A 23,860-nucleotide genomic window follows, 5' to 3' on the forward strand; every position below is an offset into this window, starting at 1 on the left:
ATTTTTGATCATGCTGGCCCTGGTATCATTTGCCCTCTGGTTAAATAGGTAGCAATGCCAGATAAGAGTTATTAATATGTATGCACCTCTGATCTTAGAGTGTAGAGGAGAGACCACATCAAATTTGTTTCATATTAAACACATTTTTTAAAAATTCGACTGCCCGAGGTTTTCATTTAAGATATGGGTGCAGCCCTGCTATGAGAGCTTAACTTGAGTTTCCATGTATTTTTCAGGCAGTGAAATACTGATATTCATTTTTAACTGCTTGTAAATATTATAGAACGATATTTGCATATAGTCTGTTTTATGGATTCATTAAATGGTCTTAAATTCTACCTGTCAAACTACCCAAGAGCCTGATGCAAAAAAAAAAACAAACTGCACAGTAAACTAGATAATCAAATACATGGCTAGTTTAGTCTGTCTTTTTTGCAGTTAAGTAACAAGTTTATATGAGGCATGGCTGTTACTCAAATTTGTCCCATTCACATTAACGCTGAGTGGGTTCCAATATTGTTTACATGCTGTAAGAGTTTCATGTTGTCGTGTATCTCTGTGCACACATGAACGCTACAAGCTTAGGGTGGAGTGATACACATTTTTTTTTTAATGGAGAGCATGCTAATGCATATCAACAGTCCATGGTAGAAATCCAACATTGAGGCAGTAGCGCAACACTGAAAGAGAAGAAGATGGAACTAATGAAAATAATGCATTTTAAAACATTTAAAAAGTCTGAATTTTTCTTTTCTAACATACAAAATGCCTTTAACATTTTTAAAACTTTAGTATAAACAGTATTTTCGCCGAAAAGAGAGACAATCAACAAAAATTTGTTTGCAATGAAACTTCAGAGGTCCTTTAATTAATTCACTGTGTCTCAGTTTAGTCAACTCTCTTGACTTTAATTATAGCTGCTATGCAGTTGATTCTATTAACAATTCATACCACATTTTCTAACGCTGTCATCACTTTAACTTTAGTATTAACTTCATGAATAAGTGAGATTACAGTTTGTATCGCTTTAACTCTGTCTGGATTTTAGTTGAGCATTTGATTTGTTCAGTGTTAACTGTGTAAATATATAAGATTAAAGTACATCACTTTAAGAATCAAGGTTCTTGATTTTAGTGAAGTGGTGCGGGAACACAAGCTTAAGATATTTTCAAGTTTTGTTCGACAATATAAAATACATCAGTAGATATCCCAATTTTGATTCTGATGCTTTTTTTGTCTTAAAAAAAGGTGGTTACTTATATGTGGCTGAAGGACACTACACGACATCATCAAGGTGAACATGGCTTCATTGTGGTGAAGTCATGTGGCCTTAGTGTAGTTTGTTTAAAGCTTTATGTTAACTTTTTACTTCTGTCAAGGCTAACGTTTTTTTTGCGACAGAGCTTATTTTCTGCGATAGTCTAAAATCCAATGGAAAAAATCTCATAGTCTTTTGTCAAGGCAAACAGGGCAACGCTAACTTCCAGGTTGGCTTAAAAAAATAAAACTCCCTGCAGCACTCTATCAGGTTTAAAAACAGTTGAAATAAGTGATACAAAGTGTCACTTAAGTGTCAGTGATCTTGATTTTAGACGACTGTTTGATTTGGTTCTAGCACTGACTGTAAATATTTCTTCTGGAAGTACAGTTAGTGACAGTGTGGACTTCATCCTAGCTCTGACAGCTTGACACAGAGTGTCACAAAGGGGCGAGCTTATAAAGGGTCAATTGACAGAAAATTATTTGGCAAATTTTGACATTTTAATAAACAGTCATTCTGTATTTTTTAATTAAAATTTTGAGTTTTAATGCATTTGTTTGGGTTTCTTTGTTTAGATTTTTTAACACTGGGTACTTAAACTTGCCATACTTCAAGTACACCTGATTATACTTACTTTTACAGTTACATTTTCAGTGCAGGACTTTTACTTTTAATAGCATTTTCACTTTGTGGTATTCATACTTTTACTAAAGTAAAGTGGAGTAAAGGAATACTTTCTCCACTATTGTAGTCAAGTAGTTGATTTGGTTTAATAACTTTAAATAAGGGATGCAAAATGTGTCACCTGTCAGTGTTCTTGGATTTGGAGGTGTAGTGGAGTTCGTTTAATATTAATTGTATAAATAAGTGTTATATATTTATAGTCAGTGTATTTCTAAAGTCTATATATAGTCTATATAATGTCTATATATAACATTTATCACTTTATGAATTTGCCAAATGTTCTCAATTTTATTTATTTTTGGTTGGTTTAATAACCAACCAAAATAACCATTTAACCATTAAACCATTTTGAGACCTGGATTGACATCAGCAAGCATTCAAACTTCTGATTTGATTTCTTTCAAAAACAAGTAGGAAAAATCAGCAATTTGGCAAGAAATGTCCTGTAAAATGCAAGAGAATTGTAAAAGATGAAAAAAAGAGATTATTAAAAAAATATCCAAAAAAGGGGAAACTGTCCACAAAACTATAGCTCTAATTATTATAACATAATGAGAACTATGTTACAGAAAGAGTACCTATTTAAATTTTTTTTTCTTGCACTTTTTTTTGGAGGGGTGGGGGTGGTGGGGGGGGGGGGTGGTCCTTGTTTGTTTGTTTGTGTTTTTGTAGTTGTTTTTTCTTTCTTTATATTTTTCTCTCTTCATTTCACAGATGATTTCCTGTTAATCTGCTCATTGCATTTTTTTCATGTTTTTTAATAAAATCAAGCTAATTTGCTCAGGTTTTAAGGACTTAATAAAGGTGATACAGTGTCCCTTTAAGAATCAGTGCTCTTGATTTTTAGTAGTTTGTGTGGTTTAATAACTGTTTAGGTAAGTGATACAGAGTGTGTCACTTTAAGAGTCAATGTTCTTGATTCTGGAGGAGTAGTTGATTTGCTTTAGCATTGACTGTGTAAATAAGTGAGATTACAGTGTGTGTCACTTTAAGAGTCAGTCTTCGGGTGGCTTCTTGATATTAATAGAGCTGCTGTGTCTTCCTCCTCTGACGTAATGCCCACAGCGTACAGAGAGACAGGCAGAGAGGTCCTGTCACAGCAAAGCGATAACACTAGTCTGAACAAAAAAGAAAATATAACAGATAACGAGCTGCTCTGCTTTGGTTTGCTGTGGCCAGCACACCCGGGCTCTGGGGCGGCTGAATAACAAAACTATAAGATCGGAATATTGCAACACCAGAGAGCAATCTCACTAATCAGTCGGTGTTAGTTGAATGTGTTGCCGTGAAGCCTTAACTATCTCTCTCTCCCTCTCAGACCAAAGAAAAAAGAGACAGCCAAGACACTGTCACCCCGTCCGACATCATCAACAAACAAAAACCCCACAAAGAGACGAAGCAGCCAGCCAGCCAGCCAGCCAGCCAGCCACCATCTTAACAGGCTGCTGAAAGAGACACACACTGAGAGAAAATGCTTATTTTGATCAACAGGTAAGCAGCACCCAAAAGAAACAACACAAATGCACACACAGCCCTCTCTACTAGTTGGTGCAGTGGCATTGTAAACGAGGGGGGGGGGGATATGCATCCGCGATTTGGAGTTTTAGATGGCGAAATGCATGCTCTCGGACACATTCTTTTTCGTGTTTAAAAGGAAGCCGGGCTATGAATGGTGCGTTTAGGAGACAAAATATTGCTCTGTTAGCCGTTAGTAGTTTTACGACGGGCAGCAGTCGGTTTGCGTCTTATGTAACTAACGGCCTGAGCAGCGTCGGTAAGGAAAGAGGGATCTGCTGAATGAGAGAGGAGGAAAAGAGCAGCGCCGCTTTGAATTCACATGGCAATTTACATTTAGGTTAGGACACCCAAACGCTACACAAATACAAATTGGGGGGCTACTGGGGACTGCTTTGATTTAAGACTGAGTTTGAAGCCACCACCAAGGGGACGTGGAGTAGTCGCCTCAAAGTAGGTTTGTGTTTTTTTGTTAAGTTTTGTTGTCTTGTGTTTTTTTTTTTTTTTGTGGTGGGGGAGCATTAATTTACGATAAGCGGCATCCTGAGTTGACTTGCTAGAAGCCGGTGAGCTAGCTTATTTCCTCACTTGCACTCGTGTGGCTACTACTTTTTTCGCCTGTTTTCATTGATAACTTTTTTCATCACTATTCCGAACTTGATACTCAAGTTCAGATTTCTTGTTGCTCCGAATGACGCACGAAAAGAGGGAAAGAGGTTCACTGCTGAAAGGTACTCGTTTATCGAGGCTAAAGAGTGTTGAAGTAGTGACAGTCCGGATCAAAGAGATTGTGTTTGTCAAGTGGTTTACAGCCGATATGGCGCTGTTTTTGCACCTCTTTCATTGTTAGGAGGCTCGCGAGCGCATGGTGGATGTGTCGTAAAAGATCCCCACGCATCCTTTCCTATCAGCTTTTATAGTTATAAGGCAAAATATGGCGCTTTTATGTATTTGTAGTTGTTGTTGAACTTTTTATAAGTGATGCCGGGAAGTTGCATTTCCACTCAACTTTTTTAAAAAAAAGCCCCCCCCCCCCTCCTGTCGTAAGAAACTGTGATGTTCCTTTGAGATAAGGGAGCTGGGTAGGCATGACAACTCTGTGGGGAGAGCAGAGTATGTGAAGCCAGTACAATGAGGCACACACTGCAAGGAAGCTTTTTACATAGTCCTTCACAGTTCTTCAATTCTGGCCCCTAAAGAACTGCTTATGTGTGGACCGACTTTTATTCAACAGATAACCTCAGTCATTTTTTTTTTTTTAAAGCAGAGCAGGCCTGCGAGACTTTTATTCTGACCCCGCATTTGTTTGCAGACTTTTTGAAAAGTTTGTATTTTGTTAATTAATTTATTCAATGGATAACCTTGAAAAGTTGCATAGGTTTTGCTGGCGATTTCTGTAGTTCTTTATATATAGAGCATGTCCTTTCACGGCTTTTCAATGTCAAGCAGATGTTTTGATAGAATGCTACACTAGCTTAAAAAGAAAAAAAAACACTTTAAAATTTAAGTTTTAAATTGTTCATCTTAAACTCCATTAAAGTTCTGGCTGCCAGTATTATCTGCAAAGTTACTAACGTTTTCTGACAACTTTTGGAAGTTTTTACTCTCGGCTACAGCTGGAGGGAAAAGTTACACACGCATCTTTTTAAGTGAAGGGATCACTGGAGGAATAATACAAATGAGCAAACTGATTTATGAAACTTTAAAGTTTTAGTTTGTTTCGCAGCAAGCAGCATGCTAACACAAATCTAATTTTGAGGATGTAAATGCTGAATATTTGTTTAGATTTTTTTAAGCACTTAACTTATTGCATGATGGATAGTCAGCTATGTAAACCGCATGTCTTCTGTAAAATTAAGGATTATCACAAATGGTTGTTTTTATACTTTTTTTAAAAAAAAAAATCAAAAGTTACAAAAATGTTATCAAAGTTGAGCAAAAAGTTTTGTACAAGAGGCTCAGAGTTAAAGTTTTATATCCTGCAAACTTCTGCGATGTGTAACTTTTTCAACCAGCGTTTTAACAATTGTAATGCATAATGGTGACATATTTTCTTAATAGTTCCACAAATTCTTATTGTTATAATCAAGTTTCTCTAATGCTTTAAAACATTTTTTTTGCAACCTGAGACAGACGATTTTGATCCGGTAGTTTTGACACTCATAATGGCATCTCAAGCTGCTTTAATATATCAGGATCAAGTGCTTTAAACTGACATCAACTTTTAATTTAGTTGGAAATTTTTCCCAGACTCTGCTTTGCTTTCCTGTCATGTCCATGTTGCCCGTTCATGTTTTCCTCTCGGATTCAACACACACCAGCCTTGTGCGTAGCTGCTCTTAACTTTAAATAGTCGTGAGTCCAAATAATTTGCTCTTATATGTAGTGATGAGTCTTTGTTAAACTTTTTCAAACATTCAACAAGTTGTTTTTTTTTTTTTAAGAGAATTAAAAACATGTGATCTAGCGATGGATCAATCTATAACTTTTAACATTTTTCCCTCTTTCCAGACACTGGATATTATTGTATCTTACAGCCTTGTTCGTAGCTGCTATTAAACGTCAAAACAGTTGACGACTTCCTAAAGAGAACCTCTGCTTGTAAAACTCTTTCCCGTATGTGTGTGTGAGACGGAGCGGGAGAGAGCACAGCACTTTTTCCTGTATGTATGTGTGTGTGTGTGTGTGTGTGTGTGTGTTTGTGTGTGCGTGCGCGCCGTGGAGACAGCCATGGCTTACTCATATGGCTGCAATATGTGAAGTCTCTGCGGTGGAACTGGGAAGAGAGAAAGTTTTGAGAGAGAGAGACAGAAACAGAGAGAGAGAGAGAGAACACATGGAGTGAGGGAAGTCAGAAATGTCCTGTTCAACTAGCTGGAATGTATCTCCTGTGTTTTATTGATGGTTTTTTGATGTTCTGTAAGACATGAGGAACAACTGTAGTGATTTTGTGGGCTGCCATGCATTTGTCTTTGGTCGTCTTTAAGCAGTACTGTGTTACCAGGGAAAAAAGGCCGAGGAGAGATGGAGTATAAAAGGACTTTTTTTTTAACCCAGTCCAAACGACTTTTTCTGGTGAAAAGTGTGTGATTTCATTGGACATGGGACTGATTTTTACTGCCTCAAAGCATCATGGTCGTATTTAAAAAGAAAGAGACAAATGTTTCTTATGCAACAGTCAAAAAGTCCTAATGATAGTCATCATAATTGGTAATTATCAAGGAAGTAACATGCTTTATTTATTTACTTTTTTTGGAAGAAATGCAAAATGTCAGTGCATTTTTAAGCTTAAGTTATTTTCAATTTTAAATTAAAGGATAACAGCTCCAAAAAAAATAGGAGGCAAAGTTTATCAGACATTTTTTCAAATAGTGGGTCAAGACCTGGAGGAGCTGAGAAAACCTGACGGGACTGTGAATATGACCAAAAAAAAAAAAAAAACATACATCGACAAGAAGTATGTTTAAAGTTTAAAGGAGTTTTAAAAGTTTCTAAAACTTATGTCAAACTTGTACTTTATTTTTTCTTCATGAAAAGTTGAAGTTTTGGGCGAGGTGAGTGTTATTTGCCTTACATTACCTGCTAAAATCTGGCATTATAGTAAGGAGAATGTAACCCAGTCGCTTGCCTCTTGGTCTGGACTGACACGTGTCCTTTCTCGGAGGGATGTGTCCTCACAGGTGTAGATTTCAGTGAGGATGCACGGAACTTGTCCCCCTCATTATTAGAAAATGTAGCAGAGGACTTTTATTTAGACAAAAGACATTTCCATCATAAATGGATGTAAAAAAGGCACAAATTGGTGCATAGAAATTCACCAGAATGCAAGAAAATGAAGTGTTTGATGCTCAAAATTTTCTGGACATGGACCTCCTAACCCCTCCTTTCAGACAAAACAAAATCTACGCACTTTGTACCTTGTTGCAGCTTCTTATAATGCAATCAGTCCTTTGCATAATGCATTTAGTTAATCGTGGCTTATTGTTGCTGCTCTGTAAACAGCTATTCTGTGGGCACATTAACATGCTAGCAAATAATTTCACCCACAGACCCGATGCCAATCACAGATGAGTGTATGAAAGTGAAAAACCCTGATTTTAGGGGGTTAACAGCCCTCTGAGCTAAATATCTTGTATTGTTAAGACATTTCGGGAATTAATTTTTTTTTTTTATTGCGCAACTGTTTAAAAACTTTGATTTCACTGTTTTACTTCTAAGTTTTACTTATGGCTTTTTCTTTTGTGTATTTTGATGGTCTATGGAAAGTTTTGCTCAAATAATATAGCACAGGCCCTTGTAGGTGACATTTACCTAGCATCTCTATATCTCACCATTAAGCTCCTGTGATTATAAAACCTGCATTCAGACAATTTTAGCAATAAAGCAGCTCTTATAGTGTTTAAACATAACAACATCAGGGTGTCAAGGGACACGATGTTTTTTCCTTAAGGTTTTTAAGTATTTGTCTCGATGTGGACTCACAACTCCAATTTATTTCTAATTTCTGATCCCACTATCTTAACTCTCACTGTTTCCAATAAGCAGGAAAAGATAGCATCTATTAGAGCAATCAGCCGTTATCCATCTCAACCCTGCCTGCAGTTCAGATAAAGGAAAACATCCATTTGTCACGGATAGTTTATTTAAAGAAAAAACCTTTTTGCAAGGCTTCTGGCTCTCTTGGCTCATAGCTCTGTGGCTCGCACTTCTACATTACCCAGTCTCTTGTTTTGCTCATATCTCAAGGACACAATTGTTTTGAACTTATTTAACTGTCTGGTCGCATTGTTCTGGCTCTTTCATTGCTTTATTTTAGCCGCTTGTAACGTGGGTGATACAGGGATTTGAGCTCATTCTCCTGTTGCAGTTACTGGAAGTCACTCTGGAAAAGAGTGTCTGCTAAATGCCCAAGATGTCATCCCCACTCTCTGTCTGTGGTTAGTACAGCCTTGTTTAGGCTTGAGTTTGTCTCTAATGTCTTTGGTCTTATTTTAGACTTTTAAGTCTTGTCTTTTAGACGGCCTGCTTCAGATAACGAGCACATGGTCTTGGTTTAGGGTGAAATGATTCCCTTTTTTTCCCTCCTACGTTTTGTAGGGGTTTTTTTTTTTTGAGGAGGGACAGACAAATCCTAAATATGGGACAATTTTTCCTCCTTTGATCCGAGAGAGTAAATAATCCCTCTGTCACGATACAGTGGAGACTGATAAAGTGGTGGTTGAGCGCATTTAGGCACCAGTAGAAGGTGATGAGACTATCCTTTTACCAGAAGGTTGTATGTTAGCCTACAGCACCTGCTCGCTCTTTGTAACGTAGTGTCTAGGAGTGTCGGATAAATCTCTGAAACATACAGGAGATGACATTGGTCGTAACTAGACATGTAATGTATTCTGTGGTACCAGGAAGGCTTTTTAATCGACACAACTTTGGCTCTCGAGCCAGTTAACGAAAGCTCACTTGTGTGAGAAACCTGCTGGCCCGTTATGTGATGTGTTATGAGTTGCGAGTTCTGACTGCTTTGACTCAGCAGTGTGCTGAACACGCTCATACTTCCTGTGCGCCCAGACGTTCTGCTATCAATCACTGTTCATATGAGTTTTTTTTTTTTTTTTCACCTTCTGTAAAACACAGCGGATGATTTGTTCTAGGGCTGTGTTTAATTAACTTTCAAATAAATCAAGCAATTGAAAATGAGTCCATGTTCATTTGCTCAATCATGAGCAAATTGACTGCGGTTTCTAATATGAGAATATTATTGTATGGAAAGATTTTCTCACATTTACAGCACAGTGGTAGTTTTTTTCTGTGCATTCCATATGTTGGTTAAATTCAACTTTGTGCTGTAGTCATACTGCCATAAGTTATCCCGAAAGTTGTGTGGTTGACTTTTAGCTTTCTCCAAGTTACAGGCATTGCTGTATGGAAAGATTTTGTCACAATTACTACAGAGCAGTAGTTTTACTGTACGTTCTATATGTTGGACATATTCAACTGCTGTAATCATACTGCCACAAGTTACGTGCCAAAAGTTGTGTGCTTGCCTTTAGCTTCTTTCTCCCAGCTACAGGTATTGTTGTACGGAAAGATTTTGTCATGTATACTAGCTACACTGCGGTAGTTTTTCTGTATGTTGCATATGTTGGAGTGTGTGCTTGCCTTCAGCTTCCACCTTTCTCCAAGCTACAGGTGTCATCTCAGGTTTGAAGAGAAAAGAATAAAAAAGAGCTCAGGTTTTTATTATGAGAGTATTGATCAGGGTACCCCACCATTATGAAAAAAATTTCACAATCACATTTTCCTTGCCTGGAAAAGTCATGTTCTTTTGTAAAAATCATTGAAAGTTTTGGAAAAGTCATGGATTTTGTGTGTGTGTGTGTGTGTGTGTGTGTGTGTGTGTGTGTGTGTGTGTAATGAAACTGTTACAGCAGTCTTCCATGAATAACCTTACATGTTATCATGACCAATTTTTAAAGACTGGAAAAGGTTGCTGTCTATTTTTCATATAAAAATTAACATTTTGAGCAGAGTGTACCATGTAGTTCTGTTCATAATATTCGTTGTGACTGGTCATTAAATTTGTTTATGGGTCCTTGAATAGTCATGGAAAACCTTTGAAATTTTGTCTATGAAAATATGTGTGAGCCCTGATTGTTGTGTGGAAAGATTTTGTCACATTTACAACACAGCGATTGCTTTTCTGTACTTTCTATATGTTGGACAAATTTGACTGTGTGCTGTAATCATAGTGCCATAAGTCACACACGTCAAAGTTGTGTGTCCCGTCTGTTTGGAGGGACAAGAGTTAAAATGAGATCGGATGTTTATTGACAGAATGTTATTAGGAGAAAAATGTAGCTTTCCTGTACACAATTGTCAGTGACTTGGTCTTGTGTTTGGTCGTAGAAGTCTGATCAGATTTAATGAGGAAAAAATGTGTTTTAAATGTTGGTGTCACACAGATCATGATCAGAAAAGTTTGGAGGCCTTGAGATATTACTAATAACTATGTGAAAGTTTTATTAATTAAGACTGTAAATTTAGACCGGCAGCCTATTCACACAGATGGAAAACTTAAAAAGCAAGTTTGATTTACATCGCTCACCTGCTCTTGTTGTTCTAATAGTCAATAAAACCTTTCCTCTTAATGGCTTCACATTTGAAAATGGTGGCCCACATTAAAAGTCTAATTACAATAACTTGTAAAGATAAATATTGAGCCAAAACCCGCAGGGGAAAAAAAAATCATAAAATGGGAATCAATTTTGCAATTGAGTTGAATTATGGGGAAATTGCCCTTTTTAAATTTTTAATCCTTCCATAATGAATTTCAGCGAGATCCAATACTGCTTTTTTTGCCTCATAGCAACAGTGTTTTATGAGGTTGTGGTTTGTGGAGTGGACCAAATTTATTTGCAGCTGTCACATCAGGAACTCATGTCCAAAGGTTCATTTATCATTTTTTATTTTTTTTTTGGACATTTTGGATTATGTCCTATAATTAATACTCACATGTCAGAGTGTGAACAGTAGCCAGCATGTTTTGTTTTATTTGCTTAGATTTCTGTTACAATAGTCCTGGTGGTGTCAGAATACATTTGGACAAAAAAAGGATATTAGAGCTTCAGAAAAAATCCAATTGCTGTCATTTTCAGTGTAAAAGAACAACTCAAAATTACTTAGAAAAGAGTCAAGAGCGAGGAAAACCGTCACACTAAACTTGCAGCTTGAATCTGATTTTGTCAGACATTATTTTATTTTTGTGTGGAAGTGTTTAGCTATCAAGCCTACGTACTGTATCATGTAGAGCTTTGCATGTTGTCAATTACCACAGGGACAACAACAGGGGGATCTGGAAGTCTGTGTCAGGACATTATTCCCGTAAAGGCCTCCTACAAACTTTGCCACACATGCTTATTTATACTTAGGAGGTTGTAACAGCGTTTGAAATTAGTTTTAACACCTTTAATGTTTGTTTGAGTAATTAAAAAGACTGTTAAGATACATGTGGCATTCATTTCAAAGTGACTGCGAGATGTAAACCAGCAGTACGGTAATATCTCAAAATAATTCTGGCGTTCTTTTTCTAAGAGGTCAGAACAGAAATTATGGTTTTCTAAATGCAACTAGTACATTCAAAATGCACTCGAGGAACACAAATGTATAGTTACTGTGTTTCTGTGGTATTTCAGACAGTATAGGGGATACAGAGGGGATTATACAGAGTGATTGCGACATGCTCCACAAGCTGTAAAAATGCATTCAAACTACATTATACATTTTGTATACTGTGCTCAAGTGTTCCCGTGAGCACGGCTCCATCTGTAATTTCTTACAATTTTCACCCAACAGACAGACAGTGAAAATTATCTACGGAAAAAGTGACAGTGGCATAAGTGGCCTGAATTTGAATATGATTTATGTTGTAAGCTTCTTTGTGTTGAGGCTGAAAAGGCTGCGGCAACACGCAGATGGAGAGAGCCATTTTCCTCAAGTACTGTATGCTTAATTCAGCGAGACTTTTCTCAAGTTGAAGTGTGTTTTTTTTTTTTTTTTTTACATCGAGGAAGCGAGTTAGATAAAAGTTGTCTCACTCCAAAGTGAGGGCACAGTCGATTGATTCCGAATGAAAGAAAGTCATTTGATTTTGTGCACGTAGGAAAATTGCCCAGAGCGTATCAACACGTCCACCTGTTGTTTTGTAGAAGTATATTCCACGTTTGCAGCTTTCATATTTGTATTTTACCAACAAGTTATAATGTGTACAACAGATGAGGGCCTGTATTTCATATCACCTTTTCGTCAGAGGTTTTTGCAGGATCACTTGTGCAGTATTTTTGATTAAGATGTCTGTTCTCAGGTGATTTCAAGCCTCTGTTGTTTGATATATTTCCTTAATATGGTAAATGTTCCTGCTGTATATCAGCATTGCACAACGTCTCATGTTTACTCTGCAGAGAGCAATCATCTCTAGACAGTTCAGCATTGTTGATAGATGGCTATCAGTTATTATAACAGTTTTTTTGCATTTATCTCCCTTTGCTGAGGTCAAATCTGTTTCATCCGCTGCTCGGTTCTGATCGAATTGACTCGCTGATTATTTATTTCTGTACTAAAAGTGAACTGTCTGTTATGTCAACAGTCAAACCAGGAATCTGCACACACACACTTAGATTTCTTAGCTGACAAATATGTTGCTTTCTTCTGTTTCACTTTTTCCTTTGTCTTTGCAAGTGCCTCTCTTCTTTACTCTAAATCTCTTATTCTTACTGTAACACAAGTAAAGACAGTCACATGTGCTCCATCACATTTTAACCTTTGTCAAAATACTCGTTTGATTTGTTCAGAGATTGCAATTAAGTTTCACTTTGAGTGTAGATGCACTCTGACATTTGCCATTGTGATCTTTCTCAGTCACAATAATATTTGTTTCCACGATTTGATGCGACAGTCTTTTCTGTGGCAAACATGCTTTTTCCCCCAGCGTGTGTCCTATAGTCTTATAGCATTATCACTAGCTACTTTTTTCTTTATTTGGATCCCCATTAGCTGCCATAAAGGTATTGGCTTTTCTTCTGGGGATCCACACACACGAAAACAAGACATATAACACATATAAAAAGTCTCAATGTGAATGTGCTCAAGATAAGGAAAAGTCAATTGAAAAATTTAACATCACAACACATTAAATTGTATTAGACACATAAGACTATGACCAATATTTTTGCATAGATGGGTGTGTTTCTGTTTCTGTGTGTGTGTGTGTGTGTGTGTGTGTGTGTGTGTGTGTGTGTGATGGTGTGAAATATGAAGCGATTTGTTTCATTTCTAAAGTTGCACTTGCAGCCTTTTTATAACTACATACGTGCAGAGAAAGGGGACTCATTTTTGCCGCTTTTAAATCTTTTGGGCTCTCTCTTGCCACTGCTCTCTTTTGCACACAGTCACACACACACACACACACACACACACACACACACACACACACACACATCATGCACGTACAGCCCCATTAGTATTGTAGTCTGGGATCTGGCTAAAACATCTGGTGGCTGAGTAACTTTTCAAAGTGGTCTTTGTCCTCACTCTGTGTGCATGTGTCTGTCAGTGTGAGCATGTGTGCGCGCGTGTTTGTCTGTCTGTGCAATAAGGGGCAGACTTTTTATGGCGTCCCGTCAAATTAAAACTATGATTTAAACGACTAACATCCATGCTCTTTTTTCATTAAAGCAAATAGCCACACCAGCCTCTGCAGATTTGCTGCGCGTGCTTCTGGCTGTGTGGACTGTTTGGACTCTGTCTGTTTGGACTGCAGAGACAAAAACATTAAAATAAAGATTAAGCATGGGTCTAGTAATTCATGAATGACCAGTCTGGCCTGTTTTGTTATTTTATTCATCTAACCCTGCTCCGTAGCAGAGAGACAGCAGGAGGAAAGCACAGGGAGAAATGACACCCTTCCAACTTGCCTCTGGTCCAGCTTGACATTTCTGCCCAAATCTGACAGAAGCGGTGAAATGCGGTTAGATACAGCTAACTGACTCACCTGTTCTCCACAGGATGGGGCTGGGCTTGTGTTCTCTGATTCTGTTCAATAATCCTGCCGTAGCAGCTTTGGGCTTTAGAGAGGGTACATCCCTGCAGACAGTTTGAGCTGATGCCCTCAGGGCTTCACTTCAAACCACATCAACTTTGAAAGGAGCAGGGATTCATCTTCTCTTACAGCAGTTAAAGAGTGCTTAATCAGCATATTTAAAGGTGTAGCATCTTGTCCCGGCACAAAAACTTTAGTTTAATGTGTGTGTCTTATGGGATACTTTGGGAAATGAAATGGTTGACTTTAGGCAGGGAGCCCCAACCTATTGGCTCTGGTAGATTTTTTTTTTCTCATATGAACTTCAGTGGCACTTAATCTGCAGTACAGTGGGGTTGTTTGGTTGGCTATGCAGCACTATTGAATGGTTTTGAATAGAGATCAAATGATAAGTAAGGGACATTTACGCATTTAACCCCTGTAAGTGGCCTTGCATTCACGTGACAATGGCGTTTGGGGGCCTGGAAAAGAAAACTTTGGAAACTGGGTTCCGGGTATAATCTCTTGCAAATGCAACTCCTTCTGTCGCCATGTAAACTGGCAATCTGCGGATCCAGTGAGAATGCGTTTTGCGCATGCATGCGGTGTTCCTCTGTGGTGTGTCATTACAAGGTTACGCCACCAACTACTGGCCGAGCATGCATACTACAGAATTTTCTGTTGTTTTTGCAGATGTTATCATATGAATGCAATGTTTGTTTTTTTTTAAACACAAAGGAAAGCCTTTTTTTAGTAGGGCCATTCTCGTCTAAACGTGGCCGTAGAGATGGTCAGTCCTGTGTTGAGCAGCAGTGATTGGATTAGCTCTTTAGCCAGTCATTTGGGATTATGTACTGTTAGGACTATTGTTTTACAAAAAAAGGGTATTTTGTGGTTTTGTGTTTTTTTTATAATTGTTAACTGAAGTGATATTTGACTTCTGAAGACTTATTTGATTCCCTTATTTGATTCTCACATGATTTACCACTGAGTCGTGTATATTTACCATATCGAGAAGTTAAGAATACTTTAGGTATTTATGCAGGAAAATCAAAGTAAAATAGACTCGAGTTCTTTGAAGGAACAAAGTTTGTGAACATACCAGCTATGGTTGAAGCAGCATACCATGAATCTGTGGTTTGAAAATGAACAGTTAGCATACTCTGTCGGCTACATTCGCTTCTCTATGATATTAAAAAAAATTCACTTGGGCGGAGAATATTTTCATCACTTTAAGGGTAATCGAAACCGATGATAATAAAAACAATTGCGTAATGCCGTAAAACTATATTTTCTGATAAGCCTCGTAACTGTAAAAACCTTTAACCATTGCTGCCAAAAACGAACATAACTAAAATTGGGTTGGTCAGAGAGCCATAATGTTGGTTTTGGTCACTTTTTTTTTTTAGAGTAATTGCATAAAGAGGCTGTGCTCAGCTAGATCGTCACTATTTTGCCTAGAATGATAACCTCCTCTGGATTCATCTTTGGGTCCTCACCAGCATTTGAAGAATACAGTGATTCATGAAATTTGTTATCATCAGCGCATTCCTTTTTTGTGGATAAATAATTTTTATAGTCATGTTTAGAAAATTAACTCCTTAAAAGGGAGAATGCTGGTAGTGTTAACAAAAGCCAGTGTTCAATAGTCCAGCATATCCCTCTAAAGGATCTGATAAGTGATATTTATAAAGGTCAGCATGTTTTGTTTCATTTTATTTTAGTTTTTTTATTTGTCTCATGAAAAAGTCTACTTGCTGAGAGGTGTGCATGTGTAACAGTGTGTTTTTGAAGTGTCTGCTGTGTGTGTGATCAAGTGGATGCATGGATAGATGGATGATGGAGGGAGGGAGGTGGGTCTTTTTTGAAATGGAAATGAAGGGGGTGCACATCTGGGGGTCTTTGAGACTTTTGTGGAGAGGAGAGGAGAAGGTGGGTGTCAGAGGCCCACAGTCAGAAGTGTGTGTGTGGGGGCGAGGGCAGCAGGGGCAGGGGCTAAGTGAGAATGGATCAAGAAGAGGGAAGAGGGAAAGAGTAGTTTTTCATCTTTGGGGAGGAAGGAGGCAGGAGAGGAAGAAGACGGGATAAAGAGAGGTGTCCATGGTCAGTGTTGGGATGTGGAATGCACTGTAAAATCTTAAAAGTTGATCTCATTTAAAATAATCTTGGAAATTGATCAGTTTGAAAAAGAAAAGTAGATTTGACTATAAATCTTAATTGACGTTTACTTTGTAGCTTCATTTTCTTGATTTTGTGAAATTGTTGCAACTTAAAAATGACAAGTGAAATTACCCTGTTCTTTCTACATTTTAGTAACTTCAGCAAACCAAGTTAGTTTGATTTAACTCACTCAAGACAAACAGGATTTGGGAATAAAGAAGTTAGAGATCTGTGAGTAAAACTTAAGTAGATTGATTTAATCAAACTTGTCATTTTTAAGTTGCAACAACTTCACAAAATGAATATAACTAAATTCCATGTAAATATAAAGATTAGATAAAAAGTAAATGTTAGTTTAAGACTACGTTATATTTATTTAAAGGCTCAAGTGTTCCTGTTTTTGTTTTTTGTTTGTTTTTTTTTTTTTTTAAGTGAAATCAACTTGCCAGATTTTACAGTGTGGGGAGAGATGGATGGATGGAGGGAGAAAGGAAGAGACACAAAGGATGAGGAAAGTTCATATACTAGGCTGTGACAGACATAAGTAGAGCAGGAAAAGGAAACGCTTAGAACAATAAGGTGGAAGTAAGAAAAGAAGGAAATGAAGGATGGATGGACAGAACTTATTTGCATAGAGAGAGGAGTGGGAGGAGAAAAGGCGGGGAGAGAAACGGGGGCAAAAGATCACTTGCCATAGTCGAAAACTTTACGGCTGACAGTTAAATTTACCTCGGGCCTGTGTGTGTGTGAGTGTGTGTGTGTTGGGGTTGGTGGAAAAGCACAGTGGGGGGCACGGCGTTTGTTCTGCGACATGGCTTTTGGGCTTTTTAGTGCTTCACACACACAAGCCGTTGTCTTTTCTTTAGTGGCTGATTTCACCTAGCTGTGAGAATCTCTCTCTTTCAGCTTCTAACCTTTTCTCCCTCTCAGACGAGTCAGTGAGTTAAATGATTAGATTACAGAGAAGTCAGTTAAGTGTCTGAAGAGCATTGGTTGGGAGGAGGTTTTAGAAACCAGGGCAGATGACATGCCTTGACAGATCGGCTGTAACTTTTGTGATCTCTTCACACGGCCACTCCCTCTGCTGTCTTGTGTTCTTTCATTTTTTTAAAAAAAAAATTAAACTTTATTTAATTCCCTTAATTTATATTTGAAAAGATCTTTTATACTATGTTTAAATATTTCCCACAATTTAACATCTTTAGTTGTATTTTTTTTCATGGCTTTTTTAAGATCTATTCATAAATCTCTGTGCTTTAAGCATTGAGTGTTTAATTTCCAGAAACCTCTGTTGCAGGAGGTTCCAGATGAAAGCGAAGTCTTCACCAAAAGGTGATCAGAGATGCCATTAATAATGGTTGTGTGATTGTTTACGACGTGAGGACACAAACATTCTACCTGTTGGTGTTTTGCTTCTGCAGTCAAACCTAGTGAAAGCAATTCCTGTAGGGTCAACAGGCCTACAAAACATAATGATTGTTTTGCTTCATATCATAGATGCTTACCACCTGGTTTTAATTTAAATGCTGTGGTGCTGCAACAGTGTTAAAATCACCACATGAAACAATTTTTTATCCAACCTATTCATAATTTACTGACTCGTTCAAATAACTGTCTTTTTTCATGAGTCAGGAGCAATATACACACTTATTGTACAGTATTTTTTGCCTTGATAAAAACAATCAAGCATTAGCAATCTTCCTGGTATTATGTCTCTTCTCATTATTGTTGTTTTAACATCCTATTTTTTAAAACATATGCACACACCTTATTCTTTCAGTCACTTGGGCATCTACAACTTTCAGACCCCTGTGAAATACAAGAGATGTGTGCTTTCCAATACTTGAGGTGCACTTTATGCATCTTTACCAGATTTAAATAAAACCTCAGGGGATGTGTCTGTTATGAGATAAGATAAAGGAAGTGCTCCTCATGTTTTTGTTTTTCAAATAATAAAAAAATCTATTCAGGATTAGTTTGGCAAGGTGTGAAGTAGGGGGATGCTGTGGCTTTATCTCGCTCGGTACTTAAAGCAGCTTTAAAATTGGAGTCATGTCTTGAAGGATAAGATAAAACAAGTGCTTCTTGTTTTGTTTTTCGGGATGTTTTCCAGTAATATTGCACCACAGGCCCACAACTTCACTCAGACCTTACATGTGGGGTTATGAAGCAAAGTGTTGAGAGGATGTGTGAAAGTCTCTCCTGAATAATACTGAAGGATGAGGCAGCTTTGACTGCATTCAGTTTTAAAGATGAAAATGGAAGAGAAGAGAGGGAAGAGAAGAAAAACAGCATGTGGAGTGAGAAGTTACAGATCTGAGCAGATGAGTGAGCAGCAGCGGTTGATAAAGCGAAGTTTGGGGCACCACAGTTTAATCTCTAGAATAACTGCAATTGAGCAACCAGGGCTCAATGCTAATGTTTGTCTTTTTTCACTTGCCCAGTCTGTGTTTATTTATTTATTTATTTTGCGGTTTTTATGTAACAACAAATACTTAAGTTAATAGTAATTTTTTGTGGCGCGTTCAGACGTTTTTACAAATGTTCAAACCTTTGAATCCTGTGCAAAATGGTTTGCATTTTTTTTTTTTGGAAACATGGGAAAAAAGGGAATGAGCAACATGTCAAGAAATGCCCCAAAATGCAAGAAATTAGTAGATTTTTATTTTAATGGAAAGGAAAAATGTCCAAAAATCAGTGTTTACAATTAGCGTATTTATATCTTAAAATGTATTTTTACAGAATTATTATTTTTAAGCACTTTTTTCAGGTAATTTCTTTTCTTTTTCACTTTTTGTTTTAAACATTTGGGCAGATTTTTAATAAATTTTTACTTCTTACTTTTTTTTAGCTAGTTTTTGGGTCATTTCTTCTTAAGTTATTTGTTGCTTTCCTCCCATTGTTTTGAAATAAATCAAGCCAATTTTCTCAGGTTTCAAAGGGCCCACATCCTCTAACACTACCCGACTTAACTCCTGTTTCCAGGATAATCAAAATGCTCGCTTCTGATTCAGTTCTTAAACTTTGTTTTTGCCTGCCGCCATTTTCTGTTGAGTGCCAAATTGGCACTGTGCATGTGCAACTCCAAACAGAGATTTGATGGATGCGAGATGGTTCACTCCTTCGCTATTTCCATTATCAGCTCTCGCATAACAAGGTGTTTATGATACAGTAGGAGTTATTTATTATTTTGTGTGGTAATTATTTGCTACCGATATCAGACTCACATGTATTGGCCAAGTATGTGTGTATATCCAAGGAATTTGCCATTGCCAGTAGACCAGTGCTGTGCACTCAGCTCTCCAGCAGACGAGTATGCCTTTCTGTGTGTGTGTTTTTTTTTGTGTGTGTGTGTGTGTGTGTGTGTGTATCACATTTGACGTCACAGACTGTGGTAGAACAAGTAAACAGTAAAAAGCAACATGGATGGAGGCTTGTGAAAAATTTATAATGGTTACTTTCAGAGGGACAGCATTTATTGGTGGCCCGTCATTGCAAGGGACTGAAATTAGCATGTTAACCCAGGTCCTCTGTTTCCATCAATGCTGATCAGAGTGAAAGGCAATACAAACCCATGACTACTGCAAGGTCATTTCACAGGTTATAAATGACAATTGTCACTTTTTCTATTACATTAAACAGCTAGATGTTAGCAGGTGTTAGCTGTTTTTTTGTGAGGTGGAAAAGCAGCTGTAGATGTAAGATATGTGGACAGTATATACAGTGTATACAACATGCAACTTTGGTTTGTGGAATGATATGGCTCAGTGGTATTAAGTCAGGTTCTCAGTCTCTGCAAACATTCTTTACAGCGGTCCATAAAAGTGGAGGATGTTTTGGTTTTCAGATTTACAGAAGAATCACATCAGAGGAAAGTAGATACCTCTTAACCACTACAAGTATCTTTGATTTAGAATTATTAAAGAATGTTTTCACTGCTGTGAAAATTCTCCATTAAAGAAATTACTGTGACTCAGTGTGATAGTATGATTGTTTTTGGCTTTGATTTTTGATTAAATTCCAGTTTTTGAATGGAGTCCAGCCCCGCATTGACATCACCGAGGCCCTGAAACCTCCCAGTCTTGCTTCCCGGTAGTGTTCAACAGGGAAACGCTGCTTCACTTGGCCAGCGTGCAGATAGAAGGGCTCTGGAAAGGAATATAAAGTCAACATTGTGGGTTGAAAATGTTCCGTTGTGTGTCCATACGTGTGTGTGTGCGCACGTCTTAAGTTTGTCCAGACATTTTTCCCGTCGGGCCGGCCGCTTGCAGGAAACGTCCGATCCTCCAGGAGTGGAAAGTGTGTGTGTGTGCACACGCACGTGTGTGTGTGTGTGTGTGTGTGTGTGTGTGTGTGTGTGTGTGTGTGTGTGTGTGTGTGTGTGTGTGTGTGTGTGTGTGTGTGTGTGTGTGCGCGCATGAGAAGAGCTGTGTTGAGAGTGTGTGTGGCAGTATTGCATGGTCTAGTGTATCAGCGCGTTTCTGTCTGTGGATGTTCGTGTGTGTGTGACTGACGTAATGTTTGAGCTTACCCAGACAGAGACAAACCAAACCCTGACACACACACACACACACACATACAGGGGTGTGTGCATGTGTACGTGTGTGTTTAAAATAATCAGATATGCTTGGCAGACTTGCGCCGGCTGGTGAGATGTATGTGTGTAATTTGTGTGTTTCTGGCAGAGCTGTAGTTTGTTTTCCGTATTTTGGGGGGGAAAGACAGCTCGGCGAGCGTCAACAATCAACATGTTGATTTATGCAGCTACTAGTTCCTTCCATTACGCCTACAACCAACACTGAAGCAGAGTTTGTTCTCCATTATTTTTGATGTATGAGAGTCTTAGCTGTGGAGAGCAAGGTCAAAATCAACAGTCCCCTGTTGATTTATGCAGCTCCCTGTTTCCTGCTACTATCGTACATCAAGGCGGGACCATTAGCACCGTCCACGCAGGCAAATGCGGATACTGTCTTGCCTGTGGTTGGTGAATTTGACTTCTCTTCCAGCCACAGCAGTAGTTAACCAATCTAAAAAAAAAACAACAAAAAAACCCCACCTTAAATTTCTGAATGTAGCAGCTACTTTGGCCAGCAGACAAAAAACTCTTTCACAAACTTAAGATCTTTGATAGATCCTTTTGTCATTTTTTTGGTTCCGTTTGTGCAGTTTATTTTAGTAAATAAATAACAGCTTTAATTTAGAGGTGCACTTACTTTAATTATCTCATTTTCAATATGACGACAACCACAGTTTCAATTCCCCTTTTCAGAGTTCTAGATGGTAAACAGTAAAATGTGGAAGGGCTAGTATGAGCTGTTATTGAAGTTTTTGATCTAAATGATATTCATCAGCAGGTTCTGTTCAGTGTCGTTTTACTGGGTGAATCTTTTTTGCCTTGCAGTCTAAGGTGCACACCATGTAATCACAATGTCATTGCACATCCTACCAGGAAACCTTTGTTACATTTAAATCCTCCATGCTCTCTCTCCGTCAAACATGATATTCTAGTCACAATACAATATTATTGCAATTTGAAATGTAAAGTGATATACCGAGAATTGTGTTAACAAATATTTTACATTCAACTACCTTTTATTCAACTGTAAATTATGTCCCTTAAAGAAAGATCTATCAATGTCTGTTTGACCAAGTTTTAAAAACTAAGTCTCTCACTTTTATTATTTTTATTGCAGCAAAATGTGACTTGTGGACAGAAAAAGCAATAAATTTAGTCGTCTACCAAAAGCTTAGCAATATTAGTAAGTTTTATAATAAAAGATAATACTTGGGGTCCATGTATTGATACAATATTGCCACACTAAGTATTGGGATACTATGCTGTACCGACCCCCCCGCCCCATCATTGTCTGCTTTAGAAGGACTATTGAATTAGCAGTCTGTGGTCCACATTCAGCCCAGAAGCGACCTCTGACATACCGTTATGACAAAATACGTTCATCACATACAGCTACTGGATGAGACTAATTGATCCATCTCGCTTCCTTCTCATCTTTGTTATGTTATAGGATATTGCAGGATGTATGGGTTGGTATAGAGACACCACCGATCATGTTATTCACAAAAGTTTTGTTCATGTGACACAGTTTCGACCTCACTTAGTAGCTTTTCAAAACATCTGGGCTGCGGTCAAAGTCAGAAAACATGTTGTGTCTTTTCTAAACACTTTTTCCTGAACTCGGTGGAAAACGTCATGAGATCAGATGTGTGTGTGTGTCTCTGTCTCTTTGTGTGTGTGTGTGCACACGTGTGTGTGTGTGTGTGAGTGAGTGAGTGTGTGTGGGTGGGAAAGAAAAGATTGTGTGAGGTAGATAGTGGTAGAGCCACTTGTTCTGTACATTGATAGCACTGTTTCTGATTGCACTTTGCAATAGTCCTGAATCAGATATGTGACCAAAGATATATTATTTATTGAAAAGTGTAATGATGAACTCTGCTTCTTTTATTACATTTATTTGTGTTTATGTAGAAGTTGTCATTACCATAAATTAAAAAAAAAAGGTTTTAAATAGGCTGCTGAAAATGTCTTTAAAAATGTTTTAAAATCTCACCCAGTTGAATTTAGAATTAAATAGCCTCCTGTGCCCTACTGTCAACACAACATTTAAGTCAAAATGAAAAAAATAGTCCTAAACAAACAAAAAAGTAATAATTCTAAAACCTCTGGCTGCATTTTAATGTATTTGGGTGTTGAGAATGATGCCTCGCCCTCTGGACCTGCTGTATCCAATAATACGTCTAATTTTACACTTCACAGTAAGAAGTGGACTGATACCATGCCTTTGATTGTTTAATAGGCGCTAAGAGGCTCTAAGAGGAACATATCTGTTACAGGGGAAGTGGCAGTGTGTCAGCACGTGCGTCTGTGTCAGAGCAAAACTTGAAAGCTCTGGGCGTCGCTTACTGTAATGAATAGACAGACCACTCCCTCAACTTTAACCTCAGCAGCTGAAAGATCTGGTTGATCAAGATTTCTGATTGATGTTGTTCGTAACAGAGTGTAATCGCTGGCATGATCCCGTCATGACAACAAGGAGTTTCTGCATTGCTCTATTGTTGTCTTGATATTTGTCTGGCGGCAGTCCACATTTTAGAGCTGGAGCAACTACGTAAGACACACCAGCAAACCAAACCTGTGTAGACAAATCTAATCATCTAGTCTGATGAGAATAATTAGAAACTGTCATACAGCACACAGCAAAAGATGCACATTCAATTCATGTCAAAAAAGTGAAATGATTATGTTCTTTCCCACATATGAGCACACACTTGATTAGATAACTGCTGTTAGCTTGAATTTAGGGTTGCATCAGATGAATTATTTTCTTAATGAACTGATCCATTGTTTTTTCCATATGCTATCAGAAAATTGTGAAAAATGTGATTTAAATTTTTTTATTTTTAAAGTCGAGATCAACATCTTTTCGTTCCCAATAAAAATTCTGATACCTGAACTTGCATGTCAGCTGAAACCAAATAGCAGTCTGATACCATTGTGTTATTGTTGTATGGCAGGTTAAAATCTTTGTAGAATATGCACAAATACATACAGACAATAAATGCCATTTCTTTTATTCTCTCATTTGACTAGTAGTCATAAAAACAAAAACAAAAAAATCTTGGGAATACATAACAATGCCTTTAAAAAAAAA

At 37.7% G+C, this 23,860-nt stretch overlaps 1 protein-coding gene across 5 annotated transcripts in view; it reads left to right on the forward strand.

Annotated features, from left to right (window-relative positions):
- The first annotated feature begins 2,985 nt into the window (after positions 1-2,985).
- The window catches only part of trps1 (trichorhinophalangeal syndrome I), a 157,368-nt gene continuing 136,493 nt past the window's right edge, over positions 2,986-23,860 (forward strand). For 2 of the 5 annotated variants that reach the window (XM_088090193.1, XM_042506123.2), the window contains exon 1: positions 3,552-3,913. The gene's annotated coding sequence lies outside the window, so the exon portion shown is untranslated. Of the gene's footprint in view, positions 3,437-3,551; positions 3,918-23,860 lie in introns of those variants that run through there. The other 3 variants (XM_088090194.1, XM_088090195.1, XM_088090196.1) reach the window with 3 other exon arrangements.

The sequence above is a fragment of the Plectropomus leopardus genome, chromosome 17 (genome assembly GCF_026936395.1).
Source record: "Plectropomus leopardus strain MGB_pleo_1.0 chromosome 17, ASM2693639v1, whole genome shotgun sequence".
Taxonomy (NCBI): domain Eukaryota; kingdom Metazoa; phylum Chordata; class Actinopteri; order Perciformes; family Serranidae; genus Plectropomus; species Plectropomus leopardus.